Source organism: Silene latifolia, chromosome 8 (assembly GCF_048544455.1).
Source record: "Silene latifolia isolate original U9 population chromosome 8, ASM4854445v1, whole genome shotgun sequence".
NCBI lineage: Eukaryota > Viridiplantae > Streptophyta > Magnoliopsida > Caryophyllales > Caryophyllaceae > Silene > Silene latifolia.
Genome location: NC_133533.1, coordinates 109,233,695 through 109,257,748, shown reverse-complemented (window position 1 = coordinate 109,257,748; position 24,054 = coordinate 109,233,695). Strand labels below are relative to the sequence as shown.

Genomic DNA, 24,054 nt, shown 5'->3' with positions numbered 1-24,054 from the left:
GGTCTTGAATTGTTGTTAAAGGCTTGAAAAGCGTTAACCTCTTGAACATTCTCTTCATAGACCCCATTGTAATTGTTGCCACACAAGTCATAAGTATGGCCACTTCCTCCACAAAGTTCACAACTTGCGACTTGAGCCACTTCTTCCATGGGTGCCCCATATGAGGTTGCGGCTTGGTTCACTTGATTTCTTGAAAAATTCTCAAATTGTTTTGTGAGTAAGTCGAGCTTGGCATTTGTCTCGGAGTTGGAGGTGTTTTCCTTAGGAAACTTCCCATTCCTTCTTAGCATGTTTCCTCTAGAACCATAGTTTGCCTCCGAGTCTACCATTTTCTTGATCAATGCCGTGCCCTCTTCATCACTCAAGTGATCAAATCCTCCCCCCGCGGAGGCATTTACCATCTCCTTTGTCCTTGGTAGTAAAGTTTGGAAGAATGTTTGAGTGATGTACCATTCCGGTATTCCATGGTGGGGGCAACTCGCTATCAAGTCTTGATAACGGTCCCAAGCTTCACCCAAGGACTCCCCATCCTCTTGTTGGAACGTGTGGATCTCATTACGGAGCATCGCGGTCTTGGAGGAAGGGTAATACTTTGCCATGAATGCTTTAGCCAAAGCATCCCAAGTAGTGAAAGTGTCCGGTGGGTGGATGTTCAACCATCGGTCCGCTTTGCCCGTTAATGAAAACGGAAACAACATCATTCGCAAGGTGTCTTCGGACACCCCATTCTTCTTCATCATTGAAACTTTCCTCTTAAACTTCCGGAGATGAGCGTGGGCATCCTCTTCAATATGACCCCCGAACAAGTCCTTCTCGATTAACCCGACTTGGGCGGGATGCATTTCAAAGTTGTTTGGGGCCAAGGTGCCAAAATTGATAGGGTTACATGAATCATTATGGTTAGGCCGGTTATGATCTCTAAGAGCCATTTGTGGTGGTGGATTTGGTACTTGATGTGGTGGTGTTTGGGGTGGGCTATTATAATTAGGGAAGTTATGAAAGGGGTTTTCTAGTAGAGTCTCAATTGTGAGGTTTGGTTGAAGTGTGGTTGTGGTATCAATATTTTGTGGGATGTGTGAATTTTGTTGGTCTAAGTTTGCTTGAGGGGAACTATTCCTAACTCTCTCAAGGGTCCTTGTCCTCAAGGTTCTAAAAAGCCTTTCGGGGTCGGAATTGAAGAGAAGAGCTAGGTGGTTCCTTCTAGGCATGCACTTGACAAATCGTTAGTCTCCTAGTGTTTTTACACACTAGGGGAAGTCAAGAAATCACACACTCTACAAAGAACACACAACTACTAAAACAAACTAACAATTGAGATAAGACTAAAGCAAAGACTCTAAGCCAAAACTAAGCATAACCTAACGCCATCCCCGGCAACGGCGCCATTTGATAATAAGAGATTTGTCGTCTTATCCCTTTACCAAAACTATTTATGAAAACCCAATTAAATGTAGTATTTAGTCGGGGTCGAACACGAAGACGGCGGGGGTTTCTACTAGGTCCGACTTAGAGTCAAGTTTAATCAACAATGAAAGGAGGGGTTTTGGTTTTAACTACTAGAGCAATTAAACAAAAAATCTAGTGAAGATGAATACAAATGATTAAAGGCTAGGGCTTTCGGGTTCATCTAAATGGTTTAAGGGCAAACATGATGATTTAAGGGGTTTATGGTAAGAGTTTATCCTAAGATGCAAAATCAATGTCTTGATTATCCTAAAGGTGACAACTAACTCTCATTAAGTATCACACTTCTCTTAAACATACAACAAGACCACCACAAACTTTCATTCAATGGGGGGAATTAAGCAATAATGAAAAAAGGCATAAGCTTTCACTCATGCAATTCATCAAACACCTTGTGTGCATGAACAAGAAAGATAAACAAACCACCAAAGACCCAAATAATCATACAATCATGCCCATAAAATCCATATAGACTCCCCCTAAAACCCTAGAGGGAAATCTACTCACTCATATTGGGGATAATCATGCTAATAAGAGGAGAAGAACAAATAACATAAAGAGAAAGCATGGTGATTATTGTAGCAATTATAAGAGACAAGATAAATGTAAACAAATGATTAACAAGCAAATAAGAGAGGAGATTATACTAAAAGACACAATCTTTAACACAAACAACTCAAAGATAGAATCTTTGGGTGGAAATAACAAGTATGAACTAAGAAAAGATGAACAAAAGTGGAAACAACAACAATCAAACAACAAGGATGCAATTTTAACAAAAACAATTAAACAAACTAGAAGGAAAAACAATATGTAAACTAATGAAAATAGGGAAATAAACAATACCAACTCAATAGCAAAGATGAATTAGGATAGAATAATAAAGAAGGAGAAACCTTCAATGTTCTTACAACCCAAATTCTATTGCTAACTTAATTCAAGAGCTTATCTAATTAGGGAATGATTAACAAAATGATTAATAAAGTTTTTAACTTGGAAAGGGAAATATTCTGAGATCTAGGGTAATATTACAAAGGGTTTAAGGAAGGGGTATTTATAGGCTAGCATTGGATTAAGGGAGGAAAAAGAGAAAAAGCCCATTTCCGTGTTGGGAACTCCTGTGCCGGCGGGCCGGCTGCCGGCCTCCTGTGCCGGCAGCGCGTTCTTCAAAAACTGAGGAAAATAGAGGTTGCGTAATTCCCTGCCGGTGGGCCGGCTGCCGGCCTGCCGGCAGAGAATTCCCCTTCTTGAGATTTTCTTCCATTTCTTCATATAGGCTGCCCCTCTGCCGGTTGCCCGGCTGCCGGCTACCTATGCCGGCAGCGCGTTCTCCACATTTTGGCCAAAAAAACTTCTTCAAAAGTTTCTAAGTGTTGGACTTGTGTTCCCTGCCGGTGGGCCGGCTGTCGGCCTGCCGGCAGAGAACACCTCTCAGCTGGTTTCCTCCTTTTTCTCCTCATAGCAACACCCCCTGCCGGTGGGCCGGCTGCCGGCCTGCCGGCAGAGGATTGTCCTTAGCTCCTTCATCTCCCCTTTCTTCATGTAAAGGCATTAAAATGCCTTTCTTGCCCCAATTCCTCTATACTCGACTCGGTTCCTGCAAAAGGATACACAAAATAACAAGTACGGGGATTGGGCACAAAATGCAAGGAAAGACACACGAAACCGACTCGATATGAGTCGGAATGCATAAAAGAAAGAGGGAAATAAGGTGCAAATAAATCATATATCACCCTCCTTCTTTCTTTTGTAAGAAAATGAGTAAAAAATGGACAAAGTGGTGGACAAGTGGGGCTTGCTTGTTCCCTTGTTTGCATAAGCAGCCCAATTCAGAGATGTTTGATTGAAAACGGGTGCAGCTGAAAATTGACGGGCCAAGTATGCGTGTGGTCCATTTTCTTTTAGTTCGATTCGTCTTGACCGACTTTTATAGTCGAACTTGGTCTCTATAAGATAAAAAGATAAAATCAGTACCAATATCCAAAAATATTATAAAATATTAACTATTTAAAACTAATCGTCTAGAGTATTATTTATACTAAAATGGGTGAATAAAGCTAACTCGAGTTATTAATTAGATGGAATAAGAGACGAAATGTGGGTTAAAAATAGGTAAAATAAAGTGTTATCAGTGGGTATGAAAGATAGTGAGAGTGTGATCACAGAGGTTATGGAAGATCATAGTGATGCGAGTATGACAGAAAATGAGAGTGTGAATATGGAGGTGACGGAGGCTCAAAATATCTGTGCTAAAAAGCCAGTTTTTGAGTTCTCCAAAAAGGGAGGTAGTAGTTCCCGTCTAAGGATCCTCGCACAATCGTATAAAAAGTTACTGGATAGAAAAAATGTGAGCTTTTACCGTAAATGTGATTTGTCAATCTTAACAATTCGCATTCTCAAGGGTGAGGTTACTAAGGAAAGAGACAATATAAGAGAACGATGTCAGAAGAAGAAGAGGAGGAGGAGAAGGTCTAAAAAGTGGAAATCTAAGACGACGGGGACAATGAAAGACATGACTTCTTCAGATATTATCAATGTGAAACCTGCCTTTCCTAGCGGAAGTTTGAACGCTTCCTCTGCTGAGGCCGTGACTTCAAGTGCGTCTTCAATCTGTGACAATTTTTCTCCTCCGAGTACTCATATCCCCCAAGATAACCTTCAGGGTGTTGATAAGGATCCAAGCGTCCCTGTTTCTCTCGTGAATGATAAGGATACTTTTATTTGCTCTCCAGCTCAGAAGGACTCTAATGACCATCAGCCATTCATTTTTTCAGCTCGTCCTAAGAAGTCTAAGGTTTACTCGTTTGAGAAGCCATCATGTGCCCGTTTTACACCATGGTTTGTAGGTACCTCTCTGCTCATCATATGGCCGGAGAAATGGAGAATGACCACTTCCAAGAAGAATCATAGCCAAGGGGATGAATCTCCAAGACATATTTTATCTACTTTCTCCAAAAGTAGATCTCTTTCCCGTAAATTTCTACGTCCTCGTGGCGTAAGTGTGTCTTGTTGCAGGTACTCTCCTAAAGCTCAACTATCGAAGAAAAAAAACGATATGACATCCTCAGCGTACTACTACAACGACTCTTTGAAGAAACCCCGTTTTTTTAATAACCCCCGCCCCTAGTTTAAGTTATTGTAATAATAATGTAGTGTGTGCACCTGACTTAGAGATGCCGGTGTGCTTTGCATAAGGAAACTTTTTTTACGGCTGTCAAAAAAAAAAAAATAACCAATCAAGTTGCACATAGTACTGACCACACATCAAATACACCTAAATAGTCACATAGAATCTTGTGTCAATCGCCCCATCGCTCTCTTTCCGAGTCTCACTCTATCACTTGAGTATGAACGAAAGGGATAGGGGTAATGGAACTGCTTCCTAGGGTTCACCAGGTTTTTGAGATGATTAGAAAATGATTTGTAAAATGAGTCCACGAAATCCCGAATATTTTAAATACCGAACCGCCCCACCCTACTCGATCGAGTACATCACCCTACTCGGACGAACAATGCCTGATTGGTCGAGTTGGACATACACTGAGTGTCCCACGACAAGGCACCATTGCATTCCAAAAGGTACATAACTGGTGATTATGAATTTAGTAAGGTCCTCAGAGGGGCAGGTATTACACTCATGGTATCCCTGCTTTTAAGAATCTGTCTATGGTATCCTCGATGTTCTATTTTCGTGTCCATGTTACCCCTTAATGTGACATTCATTAACGGAACGTTAAATTTTGATAACGTGACAATAATTAATTAATCCCCATTAAACTAAAAGATTAAGGATTGCTCAACTTTTTCCCCTAAGTTGATTGACAAAAAAAGTGGACCCTATTGAAAATAAGCTTTTAATTGATTCACACAATTCCGTCAAATGCTGAATAAAATCTTTCATACATAATTGATTTACACAAGGTGGACGCATACTAAATAAAATCTTTAAATCAAATGCCTATTTAGTTTTGTGAATATTAAATCTTTTAATCAAATGACGGAATTGTGTGTAAATATGTCAATCATCTTTCAATAAAAATCGTTGATGTTAATGTAATACGGAGTATTTTGTTCAATAGGCGGTATCTTTTAGTTTATTCATATATCATCATTTTCGATGTGTTATATTTTGTTTTGCCTGTTTTTGTTAGAAAGTAAATACATTTTCATTAAATTTTACATTTAACTTAATTGTACTATTAATATCATAAAATAGTACTCCATCTGTTTACACTTGCTCTATTTTGTGAGGAGAAAATAAAGCAAGTGTAAACTTTTCACTAGGACAGAGGAGTAGCATTTAATGAGATATCATTAATTTAATGTCTTATAATTATAGTCATCTTTCGTTTGCTACCACTTATAACATCAAACTAAAAGTACAATCCCCCCTACTACTAAGAGAATAAAAATTCTCTTAGTTTTCCCTCCAAAAAGCATCTAGCTAAATAAGGTAATAAATTCATTACATTATTATCTTTTCAATGAATATATTCTTATAAATAAACTCTAATTTTTTAAAATAAATTCATAACTATGATTTTTTCATTAAAATAAAATAAAATTGATAATAAATTATAAAGTATAAGTTGCTAAAATTTTCAGTAATACAATAATTATTACTGTAGAGAATAACTTCACACATGCTTACTATTAGCTTTGTGACAAAAAAACATTCACTAAAAAAATTCACAACTTAAATAAAAAAAATTTATTAGTTTTCCATTTCAATTTTTTTTATTTCATATCAAAATACAATGGAGTGAACTGATAAATATTAATGAGGTGCAAATTTTAAAAGTATAAATCCTCCTATATACTAAAAGAATACAACTTCTCTAAAGTTTTCCCTCAAAAGTGTTCAAACTTATATATAGAAACAAATTAGATTTTCATTTATTAAACTAATTTTCCATTTAAAATAACCTATACATAAAAACTGTATCTCCTATTATTAATTTTGTGACGAAAAAAGATTTTTTTAAAAAAATTGATGTAGTTAAAATATTTTCATAAAAAACACAATTTATGGAATTATACAATTCTTTTGATTAATTTTAATACTAGTTATCTTTTATAACAATTCGCGAGATATAAATCTAAAATCTATAACTAATACGCTAAAAATTAAAAGGCCTATATTTACCGCGCATTTGCGCGGGATCTACACTAGTTAGTTTATAAAAATGTCTTCAATTGAAGACGTATTAATTAGCATCTTTAATTAGAAAAAACTAAATGTCTTGCAAAATCTTCTTTAATTAGCATCTTAACATGTGCCATTTGGGCACACTTTAGAAAAACCCAATTATAAATAGATAACCTAAAAATACCGTGTTTTAGCACGAGATCTTCACTAGTTAAAAATTAATAATAAATATGAAATAAAATAACAGTTTGAGCATTTCTCATGGTACCCTTGTCCTTTATACATCCTTCCTTGATTTCTCTAAAATCTAACAATTTTTTTTTTATAAAAAATTAAAAATAGATCTCACTAACCCTTTGCCATAAGTCCATAACATATTTTAAATATATATCTACATATAAACATATTATATCAATAAAAAAAAGTCTGAAAATTTTCTCTCTTCTGAGAGTCTCTCTATGAGTTTTCTTAACCCTTTTGTTTTTCCCCTTAGTTGGCACCGCCTCACCTTACCATCCGCCTAACTCCCCCACTAACACCTCCACTAACACCCTCAACCTTGCCTAAATTTCCTTCGCTTTTTTACGTGTCACCTTTACAGCCTTCCTTTTTCCAGCTGTCAACTCCCTGTTACTTTCCTGGTTGCATATGTCTTTCTCTATCTGTTTTTCTGGCGCCGACCTACAGCTGCCACCCACCACCTTCCTCTAATTTTTCCACTTCCACCCTGATCTACCTTGTGTCTCTCATGTATCTTTTACCTTGACACATACCCCTTCCCTGTCGGCCTTTGCCCTATAAATTACACACACCCTATGCTGTTTTCTGCCATCAACTAACCCTCCACAAATTCTATTTATTTCTGATCCTCTATGGCGTCTTCTTCTACCCTTAACCCATGTCGCGCCGGTGTCAGCCTCAAACTTCCTTTACATCTTTGTGCTGACTTTACCGGTGTCGATTTTTCTAAATCTCTTATAGCCAAAATACTTGATCAACGTTATCTTGATGTTCCACGGATCTATGATATCATTTTCAAGCATTGGAAACTTCATGGAGCTGTTTCTATTCGACCTATGGAGCCTTATTATATTTTCGAGTTTTCATCAGCTGCTGACTATGCTTATTTCCGTCGAGAGACGTTAATATTGAAGGCGACTTATTTGTCTTCATGACTTTGTCACTCCTATGACTATTCCGGATAATCTGTTATTTCAATATTGTGCCTATTTGGATTAGGGTTAAACACCTCCTTATTCCTCTTCTTAACACATCTGTAGCTGCTTTTCTTTTATCACATGTTGGCGACATATGTGAAGAAGAAAACTATCCTACTCTGCTACCAGTCCGCAACTTTGTTCGCGTGAAGGTTTGGGTGGACCTTTCAAAACCTCTCATTCCTGGTTGTTTTTTGGCTCTTAATGATCGTGAACATCAATGGATTGGGTTTTCATATGAAGGAGTTTTTCGTTTTTGCAAGACATGTGGCCAAGTTGGTCACCGTGTTTCATTCTGTCCATCTGGGAAGGTTCGTGGAGCTAGAGATATTCAATCTCGTCTGGATGAGCTTTCGTCCAGTGGTTTAGAGGTCCTTCATGGCCCACCTGGATCATCTTTCTATACTCCTGATATTCTCGGCCTCCCACCGCGCTTAAAGTACTTGCACTCGGAGATTAATATCGCTTCTCCATCTGACCCTGTTATTGTTGACCCTGTTAAGGAAGCTTGGAATACACCCTTCTTTGGCTCTTCCATGTATGTGGTGTCGCGAAAATTATCCTCTGCACGTCAGTCAATTTTGCAATGGGTTCGCAATCATCGTCTTTCTTGCGGAATTAACTGGTCCGATATTGAGGCGGATTTAGACTTGGCTGCCAATCAAATTGTTGATGACCAATCCGCCACGGATTTTATCCAACTTCGTTCCTCTCGTCTGCAGCTGTTAAATACTCAACGGCAATACTGGATACAACGCTCCAAGTTCACATCTGATATTTTGGATGGCTTTCCTACCAAATTTCTCTACAACCGTGTTAAGCAGCGTTCAACAAAGCACAAAGTCCTTGCTTTACGTTCTGATAATGGTGAATGGCTTTACTCTCCGGACTCCATTGCTTCTGAAATCGTCAACTATTTCAAGACTTTACTTTGTCGAACAACGCCACAAGAACCGAATGTTCCAATTGATCACATCCATCCTCTACTTGCTGGTTTACATTTGCACCGGATGAGCCCTCTTGAATGTTCTGTTTTGCAAGCACCCTTTACAGAGCGTGATGTGCTCCGCGCTTTAAAGGGTATGGATGGATCCAAATCACCGGGACCTGATGGTATTACTCCAAAATTCTTCCAACTCTTTTGGCCACAAATTGGACATATGGTTACTTCTGCTATTTTGCGGTTTCTCAATTCCGGAGTTATGCTGAAGGAATGGAACAATACACTCATCGTTCTCATTCCGAAAGTTGACAAGCCTGAGATGGTTTCGCAATACAGACCCATAAGCCTCTGTAATGTACTGTACAGACTGGCTTCAAAATGTCTTGCCAATCGTCTCAAATTGGTTGTTTCGTCTCTTGTCTCGGATTCCCAACAAGCTTTTGTTCCGGAACGTCTTATGTCAGACGGATGCCTTGTTGCTCACAAGATTATGCACTATATAAACAAGACCAAAAGAGGTACAAATTGTTATGCGGCCCTTAAACTTGATATGCACAAAGCCTTTGACAGAGTTTCGTGGCAGTTCCTTATGTCTGTCTTGGAACATTTTGGGTTTCCTGTACCCTGGCACAACCTGATATGGGAATGTATTTCAACGGTTACCTATAGAGTTCTGATTAATGGGGAACCTTCGGTCTCTTTCCGTCCAACTTGCGGTCTACGTCAGGGTGATCCGCTTTCACCTTATTTATTTATCATGTGTATGGAGATTTTGTCAGCTCAACTACGGCAAGCTGAATCTCAGAGGCAACTTTATGGATTGAAAATTTCTCGGTATGCTCCGACCCTATCGCACCTTTTTTATGCGGATGACGCTTTCATTTGCTGTAGGGCTACTCCTTCATCGTTTGAAGCTCTCCGAGACATTTTTCATGAATTTGAAGAAGCTTCTGGTCAGATGATAAATCTGGCCAAGTCCTTTATTAAATTTAGCCCCAACTCACCGGAGGATTTCAAGACTCACCTGAATTCCATTCTGCGAATGAAAGACTCTTCCTCGTTTGGTACTTATTTAGGAGTCCCGGTTGATCTCCCGAAGCAAAAGCAAACCGCTTTCCATGGACTCCTTGATAAATTGACAACCCGTATTTCATCTTGGTCTTCTCTACATTTATCTCAAGCTAGCAAGCTGATAATTATCAACTTTATTTTGATTGGTTCGATTGCCCATGTTCTCGGTGCTATTCCTCTGCCTCTTGTTATTTCTCGTAAGATTGACTCTTTGATTGCTGCGTTTTGGTGGAGTAAGGATACTTCAAGAAGGTCAATTCACTGGTTATCTCAACAATATCTTCATGCTTCAAGAGACAGTGGTGGACTAGGTATTAAGTCGACGACAATCCTCGGTCAGGTAACTCTGATGAAAATTTTTTGGAGAATGCATCACAAACCTGATGGATTACTTGCGAAATATCTTAAGCCCAAATATCGAAAAGATCTTCCTATTCCAACTGCTAAATCAAAGGTCACTCAGCCTTCCTATATCTGGAAAGGAATTTGCCGCGCTGTTGATGCATGCAAGCCTGCTTTAGCCTGGAAAATTGGTAATGGCGCATCCTTTGATCTCTTCTCCGCCCCTTGGATACAAGGTCGCCAACCAGCCCTAAAGCAACCTCAGCCTCAATTTTCCCCACCTTTATCTGACTTGCTTCTTGAAAATGGGACCTGGAACCCGTCTACTATTTTCAACCTTTTTATGTCATCCACAGCTAAGGATATTCTGGACATGGAACCGCCGGTTCTTAATTCGGATGATTACCTTTACTGGAAATACACGGAAGACGGGAACTACACTACTAAATCGGGATATGAGTATCTATCCTCTCGGAATCAGTTTCACATGCATGTGAACCTTTCTTTTCCTTGGAAGACTATATGGAAACTTCCCTACTCAAATAAATTTGCAATCTTTGTTTGGAAACTTGCGCACCATATCCTTCCAACCATGACTAACCTTACTCACCGAGGTTTCCGGCTTGATAATGCTTGTGTTTTTTGTCGAGATTCCCCGGAGACACTGGACCACTTGTTTCGCTCGTGTACTGTGGTTCAACATGTATGGCAATGCTCACTTATGGGTATCCATCCTCTTGCCAACCCAGCCATCTCATTTGATAGTTGGCTTTCTGATAATATCTTTTACCTCTATAGACAAGACACAGCTGGCGCTACCTCCCTTCTCTATTTCCTTTGTACTTTGCGTGCCATTTGGCTAGCCCGGAATTCGATTGTGTTTGAGCATAGAGATGTTGATCCTATAAGAATCCTTCAGCTCGCTGAGGTTATGCACAGTATTCATTTGCGGCTCCCTACATTAATGCCTTGCACTTCACCTATCAAAACAAAGGCTCCGGAAGCAGGTATCCCGTGCCCGTCACCTTCAAATTCTCTTTCTTATTATCTGCTTATCCACAGGGATTCTTCTACTCACTGCTATAGCGCTTCGGTCTCCGACTCGAGCTCCGGACAGAAGACACTTTTCCATGTCCGAGGTACATCAACTTTTGATGCCTATTCTCAAGCTCTACTCCAGCTTATGCGACGGATATGTTCGACTTCATCCACTATCGTCACCTTCTGGGTGACATCAAAGAAATTATCTTCAGTTCTGGCCTCCCCACTAATGCCAGTACCAATAGTTGTGCGAAATTCAGTTTGTGAAATTCGCCGTTTACTTCGCTTACATAGTCAATGGTCAGTTAGCTTAGCGACTGGCTAATCATCTAGTTTGTTGTTCCTGTATCGTTACTTTTCTTTATTTTATATCAGTTTACTATTGTCGAAAAAAAAATATAAACATATTATCACCTCATTTTTGTATTATACATTAAGCTTACAAATACAACTACATATCTCTACTAATTAAAAAAACCACTTTACAAACATCTATTATAGATCTGTGAGCAAACTTGCATCTAATCTAATTCCTAAAAAAACTAGTGCTAGCATATATATGAACATACAATTTGTTCTTTTCTCGATACTCCTCTAAAACTTCACCCAATGACATACTTCATCTCACTCAACCCATTATCTATTTTTTACATCCGATTAAAATATTCCTTATAAAATAATAAAAGTGAAAATTTCCTGCTGAGTCGCAGGGCGTATAATGTTATTTGATCTATCGATCCAAAATTGCTCATACTTTTTCACTTGTACTAGTCAATCCTTCTTTTGGTCGACGACCACAACCCGACAAAGTGGGCACGTATTACAAATCGATAGCCACGTGACAATACATTTATCATGGTACACGTGTCCACAACCAATTTGTCGACCGATATGATGTGGCGCCTCGAAGTTCTCGGTGCACACCGAGCATATGACATCCTTAGAGGTAACAACTTCCGGGAACGCCATTGTTTGTGCCTCAACATTAGTCAAATGTAAGCTAACATTACTAGGGTTTGATACCATAGGCATAGAAAGAGCATCATCCAAATCAAAAACACCATCATATGAATAAGAGAAGTCCATTTGAAATATTATGTGTGAGATTTGACTTCAATTGAGTTGCTAGTTTTGATGGATAAAATTCGAGTCAATGTATGAAATTTGACTTTAATCGAAATATGATCTTATTATTAATAATACTCCAATATAAATAGTTTGATCAATCCGAAAAATGTGAGAATTATTTAAAGAGTAATGGGAGATTTATGGTATGAGATTTTTTCTTTTGGTGTTGATAAGGAGTATTTCTACCGCAACAATTTTTTTGAAGATATTTCAATAATCGATCACCTGATCACTTATATATTATAAGAGATGAAATTAAGATTGAGGTTGAGAAAACTTGGGATGAAGAAAAAAAGAGTTTGAAGAGAGATACTTTGGAAAAATATTTGGTAGACTATTTATAGGGTGTCACAATGCACATGTAAAGGCATATACTTCTTCAACAACTTATCTAAGTTTGGTTATTTCCAAGTAACCCCCACATGAAAAGGCACTTATTTAATATGTGACCATTGTCGATTACTCCATGACTTAGATTCGTGGATAGTGTGCTTATGGTCAAGTTGGATTATAATTAAGACATAAATATAAAAAAAAAAGGAAGGTTCATTCTTATGATTAATTGTAACAATATATCTATAAAATCTTATTAAAAGGCTAACTTCAAAAGGCCATGCAGACAATGCCACGTAGGATAAGGAAAAGCCACGTATGCATTTGCAATGCCACATCTTAATCCACGTGTCACTCTAATCTATAAAATTTTATTAAAAGGCTATTGAAACACCTGTTAAATGTCACGTAGACATCAATTAAAAGCCATCTAAGATTATAAATGTCACGTAGACATCGACTAAAAGCCACCTAGCAATAAATTATTTTTTAAATTACTCTTTTTTTCCTTCTTTAAAAAAAGACCAAAATCAGATTGGTAATCCCTGTTCTTTTACTCTACCCACATATGAATCAATTACATATACAATTTTCAAAATATCATCTTCCCCAATTTTTTTTGGCCAAAATGCCTTTGAATTGCCGATGTCCGCGTTCAAATATATTTCTATCTATACAATATAGTTAAATGACTAACTAAATCATCTATAAAATACCATTAAAAGACTAACTTGAGTAGTATTTAATTGTCATGTGACAGCTCTCAAAAACCTCCTAATTTGCTATAATATTCATGTCTAATTAAGTTCTAATAATAATAATAATAATAATAATAATAATAATAATAATAATAATAATAATAATAATAATAATAATAATAATAATAATAATAATAATAATAATAACACATTCAAGATGTTTTATTATGCATTTACTCCACTTTTGTTATTCCTCTTCTCCCATTCATTGTAAGTTCGTAACCTAATTTCAACCTTTCATCTTACTCTTGAATTCTTAATCTTAATGAATGTTATAGAATTTTTTATATATATATATATATATATATATATATACACTTCATCTCTTTAAGTGAAATTACATATCTTTTGTGTATATCTTGGTATTGATTTTTTTTATGGTTTTTTTAACATTTCTATTAGTAAATTAAGTCTAACCTTTTTATTTTGTTGTGTTTTATAGGATTCAATGTCATGATCTTCTTTGATGTGAACACTTTATTGTTACGTTGTAAGTTACTACTTTCGCCTATTGTTTTATTTTTCCATTTTTTTTAATTTGTTTAACCCTTTAATTTTCATATATGTATAATTTCTATTCTTACCAGCTTTGAGTTCAATATGACTAACAAAACCTTATATTTCACCTCATTCATATTTTTTAAAAAAAATTAAAAAAATATAAGTTTCAGACACAAAAAAAAAAAAAAAAAAATTGATGCAAACCTTTTATCTCCCTCCCATAACTTTGGTTATCAATTTACCCTATTTATTTAACTTTCTTATCTTCTTAATGATGATGTTTTTGCTTCCCGCTCACCATTATATCACAATAATCATAATTTCCATGTTATTCAAAAAATTGGTTTGTAAAATACAATATTATAAAAAGGTAAGACTAAATATTTCACTAAGTCATCTCACTAAGTGATGTGTTATGAAAAAAATTCATTTTTTTATTATCATGTGTCACATGCTTATTAGTAAAAAAAAAATAAAAAATATAAAGTCTCAAACATACAAAATAAATTAAAAAAAATTGATTCAAACTTTATTTATTTAACTTTATTACTTTTATTTAATGATGATCTTTTTGTTTTTCCCTCACCATTATATAACAATCAAAATTTGCATTTTATTCCAAAAATTGGTATGTAAAGTTTACATAGATAACTAGAATATTTTTTACTTTATTTATTTATTGTATATTGAATTAATTAGAATCTTTTTTTTTTCAAATTGCATGAGGATGATACATACTCACATAATTTAAAAATATTACCTTAAGCAACTTTTTATTAGTTGAAGATGCAACTCTTTTCACTATGAAGTTTCATGCGGCGACCCTAAAAGCCCATCTATAATCTATACAATCCAATTAAAGGGGTACTTAAAATGACAAATTTAATTAAATGTAACATGTAAATTTTAATGTGACGTGGATTGTCAATTTATAGTTACATGACAGTGATTTCATTCACTCATCTATAAAAAAATCTATGCAATTTAATTAAATGGTACCTAAAATGACAAATTTTAATGTGACAAAAGAATGTAAATGTAATAAACTTTTTAATTTCCTCTCAACTTTATACCTATTAATAATTAATACATTCTACTAATTTAGCATATCATTTTTTTTCTTAAATGATGAATTTTTGGCTTCCCTCTTCATTTATACTACATATACACATTGCCATATTTTTGTCTACGATTGTCATCTCTTGTCTTATCACAATATCTCTACTTGTCTACCTTTAACACCTTTGAGATTTTATTTTGTCGGTCTAAACACTCTAATTCATTCAATCAATAAAGAGAACTTAAAATAACGCCTAAATATTAGTTGGAAGATAAACATTCATAGTCCATAATATTTAAGATTATTAAAACAATAAATTATTAATGATCCCGTGATTTTCACGGGCTCCAAAACTAGTTTATTTATACATAAGCAAACCTAATCTTGCAATTTACTTTGTATAATATTTTAGAGATATACCATTTTTTCATTTGCTTTGAAAAAATTTAGAACGACGACTAATTCAAAATGTAAAAATTCTTATACATATTACAAGCCAATCGCTAAAGTTGCATTTCTAATTGTTTGTCTAAAATAACACATAATGATCAAAGCTAAATCGTTATTCTCTGAAAATATATTTAAATATATGCTTGAAAATGATTGTTTTATAATAAACAAATTTTGCTAATTTTCAATTTGATTGTATGTTAATAAATAATATTGTGTAATTTTCAATATGTCAATGTTGATGTGGATTGGTCAATAAAGTCAAACATATGCATAGTATAATAACAAGTACATGTGAAGTAACATTTAGAGAGATGGATAGTCTAATGCTCCGTATGTTCTAATTGATAGATGAACTATCTCAATTAAAATCTTAAGGTGATGGTTGAGACCCAATTATTATAATTATTCGTATTACGCCCCCTCACTCAAATGTCCATTGGGTTTGAAGAGTGGTTAGTTGTGCACCGGCTCCCCTGTACCGTGTGCTGGAATTCCACTTCAAGAATTTTTGAGGAGTTTTGAGGTTGTCAGGATTCGAACCCGTGACCAAAAGTCACGATGTCTCTGATACCATGATAGATGAAGCATCTCAACCAAAACCTTAAGATGATGGTTGAGGCCCAACTATTATAATTATTCGTATTACTAATAAACTTAGTTTCCCCAAATAATAACCAAGCTTTTATTCATTGTCCGGCTATGTAGTTAACTACTAAAATTAAAATTTCGAAGTTTATTAAGATGCGTGATTAAATGTCTAATGATTTTTTTCTCATTTTATTAATATGAGACACTTATTAGAGTATAAAATCGATTTTAGTATTCTAATCATCAGCTTAATCTATTGGTTAATTAAGATAGTTCCTATCAGAGTCATTTGACTAAAAGGTCGCGGTTTCAAATCTCAACCCCCCTCCCACACATTTCTAAAGTGGAAATGAAGCACCAGGTATAGGGAGGCATGCAATTACATTCACACTTCAAGCCCAACGGGTATTCGTATGAGGGGACATGTTAGAATATAAAACCGATCTTGGAAGTCCAACCATAAGTTTAAGCACATAATAAGAGTTCTTAACAAGATGTGTGATCGGTTTTCAAATTAGAGGGGGGCAGTGATGGATATAGGCTCCCCCGTATCCGTACCCACCAAGAAAACTCGTACCCATCTCCGCTCCACCACCCGTGGTGGCTACAAGTTTCCTAAACTATCCCCGCCCGAACGGGCGGAAATATAAAACCGTACCCGCTCCGCTTACCCATTAACCCGCTACACCATAATTTTATTCGATAATTGTTTTCGCAAAAGCTGATTTAATCACTATTAATTTCCATTTTTTTTTTGAAATTATCTTTATAATTTTAATTTTTCACCAAAGAAATTAGTAAAAAACTTTATAAAATACTGTTATTATATTAACATTATATCTTAATTATAACTAAATAAGATTTAAAAAATTGTCATTATCATATTAATTTTTTTAATGATTGGCGGGTAAGCGGGTATAAGGCGGGTAAGATGCAAAATCCATTCCCGCGCCATTACCCATGGCGGGTACAATTTTCGTACCCGCACTCGCCCCACCATCCGCCAAAGTTCTGCCTATTCCCGCCCAACTGAGGCGGGTGCGAGGCGACTCCCACTTCTACCTGCCCCGCTAACATCCCTAGGTGAGACTTTAAAATAATGAGAATTCGATATCAAAAAGTAGTATGGTGGTGAAAGTACTTGATCGCACGCAATTCACAAAGTAAGCCTATGGAATATTTTAGTTAATAAGAAAATTCGAATGCATGAAATTTGACCAACTTGAACTTGAACTTAAACTTGCATATATATAGTCATTAGTCATAGTCAATACCTTAAACAAACGTGTTTTATTTTAATAATCTGTCGTGTTTAAATTTGTAATAAGAAAAAATGTTGAAGATAGATATGTATTGATTGCATTAATGTCATCATTACTTGTGCAAATGGTGATTATTCATCGTATTTTGTTTTCACGTGGTCTTTGCTGTCCCAAACTACTATTTTTGGTTTCTTATCCTATGCCTAGTGAACATAGGTTAGAAAAACCCTTTTATATAAGACAGTTTTACGTTAAAATTATTATCAGAATGCATAGCGTGCAAAGTCTATGTTGGTTGAATTGCATTATTCTATTAATGTATAAATAAATATTTCAAATAATCAAATGAGACTAATTATCTTTCCTAAAATCATATTATTGAAAAGTATGCAGGGTTTAAAAGTTTTCACAAATAACAGTCGAAAACAACTTTTCTTAACTACAAACACATTATGTAGTTGTGAGAAATCAGAGAACTTTTAAATCATAAGTCACCTATTCCGTTAATATTATTCTCATTCCATATTTTGACCCTTTTATCAATGGAATATAGTTACATCGACAAGCCTATCAAAATAATTTATTTTCATAATTGTTTTTTAGTACATTATTTTTACTCAATGCAATAACTGTTTCACCCCCATTGATTGGTTGAGTTAGGTACATTAGTTTGACCTAGAATACCCAAGTAGTCCAAACATTAACATTTCTCCCTCACAAAATAAAAATAAAATCGACGAGTTTTAAAATAAAATAAAATAAAAATTAGTTTGTAAATACCACAATAAGATGTAATTATATACTGTATATAATTGTAAAAGGGTGTACTTAATTAGCGCTACTACATTATTTTTCTAGCGCATGATTAAAGGTCATTTATATGAGTGCTTGTTGCGCTAACTAGAATTTGCGTGGAAATTTGAGAAAGCAAGTTGGTTAATGCATGGTTAGTGATGTATGGTTGGCTAATTAGTTCTTATCTCCTCCTTAATCTTATAACTTCATTCACCTTTAACATGCCTATTAGATTGTGATACTATTATAATGAAAAGTTAGGTTATAACGTTTTATTTGGTGTAGTATTAAAATTGATTGTGATGTTTGTGAAAGCGGATGCCCCAGCTGTCGGTAGGGGGATACTCCTGGTCAACACCAAAAGATAATAATTATTATCTTATTGTTATGTTGTTTTTCTATGACGACCCGTAACCTGATATGATCCGATTATCGAGTTGAACTTGAATCCGACTGATTCGATATGAACCGATCCGTTATTAAGCCGATTAAATTGTTAACCCGGTAATTGTTAAGTTTAATATTGATCAAACTGAAAGTGATTTAGTGTTTAATTTGATACGTTTGACTTAATAACTAATGAAGTTACTAAACCAAATAATAGTTGAAAATTAAATTAAATGGTCAAAAATTAAAGAAATATGATAAGGTAACTGGATTCGATAATGACACGGCCCAAACCGACCCGACCTGATACATCATCTGACCCGAAATAACCAGACCCAATAACGACCGATTCAAACCTGACTCGATAAGATATAATCCGACCCAACTTTACCCAATCCAACTGACCCGATTACCACTCTACCTGTGATACTCCTCCGTAATAACATTGCTCTCTCTTAGATTGTTTGATGGCTACCTAGAAGGTTGAAAACTTGAGAATAACACGGAGAAATGAAGACGTGCATGGAGTTATTGTGCATGCTAGCTACAAACCTACAAATTTGTTAGTCTAGCGTTAGTTTGTTACTACCCTCTTTGTTATCTATCGACTTAGCTAAGCTCAAGAATATAGACAATTAGTAATCACCCCTACTCCTTGTGGATCGACCCTCTAGAGTGTACAACGATAAAATCGTGCACTTGCGAGGTTTAACTTGAGACCATCAAGTTTTTGGCGTGAATTCGGGGAGTACGGCTTGATATTAATCGTTTTTGTTCTAGTTTAGACTAAGTCCTTTGTTACTAATCCTTTCTTTCAAGTGCTTAGGTCTTTTGCATGAGTAGGCGACAAAGAAGAGGTCGACCAACACATCCACTTGACCTTGAAATTGAAGCCACGGCAAGAAGACTTAATTCTCTAAGAAGAAGGGGTTTACTTGATACACCACCAATAGAAGAAGGTAATCACCAAGAGGCTACTGAAGTGTTTGAAAATCCTTTTGGGGTTTTAGAAGAAGAACCAAACACAATGGGTGATCCGGTTCCGATAAGAGAGACTATGGCTCCTAAGCACATAGTCAATCCAAGCATCCAAAGGCCAAGAATTCAAGCTAATAACTTTGAGATCAAAAATGTCTTGCTCAACCTTGTTCAAGACAACCAATTTGGAGGAAGTCCCTTGGAGAACCCAAACGATCATCTAAATGAGTTCCTTGAAAATTGTGATATGTACAAGTCAAATGGGGTCTCCGATGACGCGGTTCGCCTTAGGTTGTTCCCCCGTTCTCTTAGGGGTTCGGCCAAGGATTGGTTGAAGAATTGTGACCCGGATTCCTTCAAGACATGGGATGAGTTGGCATCGGCATTTTTGAACAAGTATTTCCCACCCTCAAGAACGGCCAAAGTCAAGAGTGAATTACAAAGTTTTACTCAAGAAGAGGATGAGACTTTATATGAGGCATGGGAACGGTATAAGAAGCTCCAACTGTTATGCCCTCACCATGGCATCTCCGAGGCCGAGCTAGTGAACAATTTTTACAAAGGGTTGACTCAAGACCTTAGGCTTTCATTGGATGCGGGATCGGGGAAAGGTGCCTTAGACATTTTGGGGCATAAAGCGGCAAAGGAACTAATTGAGGAGATGGCCTCAAGAACTATGGAATGGGGAAGTGATAGGCAATTGAGGAAGGGCAAGAGCAAGGATTCTAATTCGGTTTTGAATGTGGAGGTTAAGGGTATGCTAGATGAACTCACCCAACAAGTTGCTTTGCTAAATTCAAAACCTTCAAGCTCCGATATGAGGCAAGTCTTGTCTTGTGAGTTGTGTGGGGAACAAGGGCACACTCCCATTAGGTGTCCCTTGATTGCACCCCTCCAAGAGGAATGCTATGAGCAAGCAAATGGAGTTTGGGAATCCACAAGTGCAAGGCAAGGGTTCAATAGTAACAACAACCAATTTGGTAATGGAAAAATAACTCATCCTTTCTTGTCTTATGCTTCACAAAACATTCAAAACCCAACCACTTCCTCACCACAACAACAAAGGTTCAATCAAAACTCTCAATTCCAAAGACAAATCCCACCCGGTTTCCAAGGAAAACAATTTGTCACTCAAAACCAACAACCATTTGGGGGTTTCAAGGGACAAAATTTCAACCAACCTCAAAACCAAAACTTTTTAACCCCTCAAAAACCTTCTTGGGAGCAAGCCTTTGAGCAATTGGTGATTGCCAACCAAAAAGTCGACTCAAAGCTTGACAACCACATTGCCTCACAAAACCGGGTTAATGATGAAATACGAGCATCCCAAAAGGCTACGGAAACTCATGTGGCCCAAATTTCTCAACAATTGGGGCAATTGGCTCAAAATCCGGGGAAGTTTCCGGGTAATACGGTTAACCCAAGGGAGATGAATGCGGTATTTTTGAGGAGTGGAAAGCAATTGGAGGAGGTTGAGAAATCTCCTAAGTGGAAGAGGAAGAAGGTGTCTAGTGAAGTAGTGAAAGAGCACCCGGTTGAAGTTGTGGAAGAAGATGAGACTAGGGTGGAGAAGTCTAAGGAGGTGGAGATGGTTGATCTTCCAAAGCAAGATGAACCTATTGCATCTAAGGCCAAAGAATGTATTCCACCACCAAGGGAGTATGTAGCACCGGTACCCTTTCCACAAAGGCTTGCAAGGCCAAGACTTGAAAAGAAATATGAGAAGTTCATTGATATTTTGAAGAGTATGAATGTCACCATACCATTTCTTGACATGATCACCGAAATCCCTAACTATGGAAAGTTTTTAAAGGAACTTGTGACTATGAAGAGAAAGAGTGAAGGGGTACAATCCGTTAACCTCTCTAGGGAGTGTAGTGCAATCCTCACTCACAAACTTCCTAGCAAACTTGAAGACCTGGGAAGCTTTTCTATTCCTTGTTCTATCCAAGGGGTGAAGATAAAAAGAGCTTTGTGTGACTTGGGAGCTAGTGTTAGCTTAATGCCTCTTTCCTTGTTTAAGAAGCTACACTTGGGAGATTTGAAGCCTTCAAAGATCTCCCTACAACTAGCCGATCGTTCGGTTAAGTATCCCTTGGGTGTGATTGAAGATGTTCCTTTGAAGGTTGGAAAACTTGTGATCCCATGCGACTTCTTTGTCATGGACATGCCCGAAGATAGCCATGTGCCAATCATTTTGGGTAGGCCTTGCTTGGCCACGGGAGGTGCTATGATAGATGTTAAGAGTGGAAAACTCTCACTCCAAGTGGGTAATGAGAAGATTGAGTTTGAACTCAACAATTCCATGAAGTCTCCTCCTATGGGCAACTCTTGTTGTAGGGTGGATATGGTGGAAGATAACTTGGATGAACCTAATTTAGGGCCTTCATTTTTGGATCCATTAGAAGCTTGTCCAACAAGTGAAAAAGGAAAAGAAGAGTTGAAGCTTGAGGGTGGAGGGGATCACCCCAATGTGATCCCTCCCAAATTTGATTCTAGCACTAATACCCCTCCAAAAATGAAGCCAAGGATTGAGAAGAAGAAACCAAAAAAATGGAGAAAGAAGGTGAAAAGAAAAGGGAAATGTGAACCAAGCCTTGAAAATGAAGAAGTTCTTGTCCATGACAAGAAGAAGCTTGAAGAAGAAATTGCCCGAAAATGGTCGGAAGTGCACCACGCCATAAGCGGTGTACATGAAGTGTTGTCAAATCTTGGAAGCTCTTACTCCATGGGAAAATTTGAAGTTGTTAAAGGGATAGCGAGATTCCAAGAGGGGGATCCCGGTTGATTGAAGACTCTTTGATGAAGAGGTTTGGTGGAGTTACTTAACAACCACCACAATGTATATATTCTCCTTCTCTTTAATTAAGTTTTTATCGCATTTTGCATTTAGTGACATGACCCAAATAGGAGTTAATCTAAATTGGCTCTCTATGCATTCATGTAGTATAGTTTGCATTGTCCTTTCAATTATTGCATATAGTATAGAGCATGCATTGCATTCTTATTTTTAAAATCACAAAAAAATTGAAAAGTGACAAAAACCAACAAAAATATGTTATTTTATTTCTCTAAATGCCCTCCCATGTTTATAAATAAGTGTGGGGAGGGCCTAAAAAAAAAAACCAAAAACATGTCATTTTAATTTTCCAAAAACAAAAATACCAAAAATATGTTATTTTTATTTTCAAAAAATCAAAAATGCAAATATATGTTCCTTTCTTTTTCTTATTCACTCCCTATGCTTTTGTCCATTGAGGACAATGTACATCTCAAGTGTGGGGAGGGAAATATCCACTCTTGTGAATATTTGTTTATATTTGTAAATACTTGTAAATTGATAAAATTCAAAAAAAATGACTAAAAATTGAAAAATTTCAAAAAATCACAAAAACATTGCATTGTATATATATATTGTTTGTCGGCTAACCTTTGGCATAGGCATCAACCATTTGAGGCAAAAAGGAGACTAGAAGACCGCTTGGTATACACGTTCCTATCTCTTTCTCCTTTTCCATTCTCTCTCTTTTTATATTGTTGTATAATATGGAGGAGGATGGGTTTTTGTGCCTTGGATGTTCCTTTGGGGAACTATGGATTATTGGTGATTGATGTGTTGTTAGGTTTAGTTGACTTGTTGCATGTTTCTACCCTTGTTGTGATCAATTCTTGCATGCATATGTTCTTGTATATATATACATGTTTTTCAATTTAAAGTCTTGCATCCGTTTGTAAATAAATGTTTTGCACGAACATGGTCGAGGAAGGGAACCAAGTACCCCCATGATGAGTTTTTGTGCCCAATTGTGCCTTCCCCCTCTCCGTGACTCGCACCCGTGACCTCTTAGTTAGCCAAGGGAAGCGGGCTTGACCAATGAGTTTAGACCGATCTTGTGAGACCTAGGGCCGTAGGCTAGACCTTAGGCTCGACTTAGCTACTCAAAAGTAAAGGTAGAGCCTCCTAGGGTGGGTACATTCATACCCCGCCCTCATCTAGGTTTGAGAGTAGGCCTCCTCGCGAGGCGTGTCACATCAAGACGCATAAGTGTGTCATTGCGTCCTTAGACCATGAAATTGCATTACATTTTTGTGCACATGATATGAAGCAAAAGTCCATTTGCATATGAACCTCACATAGCCAAATAGCCTTGTTTTCTCCCTTCCATTATTTCCCTTTTTGATTCACCCCCTTGAGCCTTAGCCTATTCATTTGGCAAACCCACCAAGATAGCTACACTCCATAACCACCCTTCCTTAATCAAGAATTGGTCGGTTTTGTAGTTGTGTTGTAGGAGGTGATTTGGGTTATGATGGTGGATAATGTACGTGTCCACTCGGGTCAAAAGCTTGGTGTTTTCGGCATTGTAAATAGATAAGAGGTTTGGAAAAAGGTAATGAAAAACAAAATAGAAAAGTGAAAAAGTCATGAAAAATCCAAAAAAATGAGTTACTTGTGTTGTATATATATTGTCAAGAAAAGAAAAAGGCAAGCAACACCCCTCCTCATCATTAAACGGGGTAGAAAAAGCCGTTGCTAAATAAAGGGGCAAATTGATGTTTTTCCAAAATGAGTCGGGTTTACAC

The 24,054-nt window shown here is 36.7% G+C and overlaps 2 non-coding genes across 2 annotated transcripts; one reads left to right on the top strand and one right to left on the bottom strand.

The window, feature by feature from the left end:
* Positions 1–459: 459 nt before the first annotated feature.
* On the top strand, positions 460–566 carry LOC141597833 (small nucleolar RNA R71). Its single transcript, XR_012523047.1, has one exon. It is a non-coding gene; the product is annotated as a small nucleolar RNA R71 (small nucleolar RNA).
* Positions 567–19,891: 19,325 nt separating this feature from the next.
* Positions 19,892–19,998, bottom strand: LOC141597789 (small nucleolar RNA R71). Its single transcript, XR_012523004.1, has one exon. It is a non-coding gene; the product is annotated as a small nucleolar RNA R71 (small nucleolar RNA).
* Positions 19,999–24,054: the final 4,056 nt, after the last annotated feature.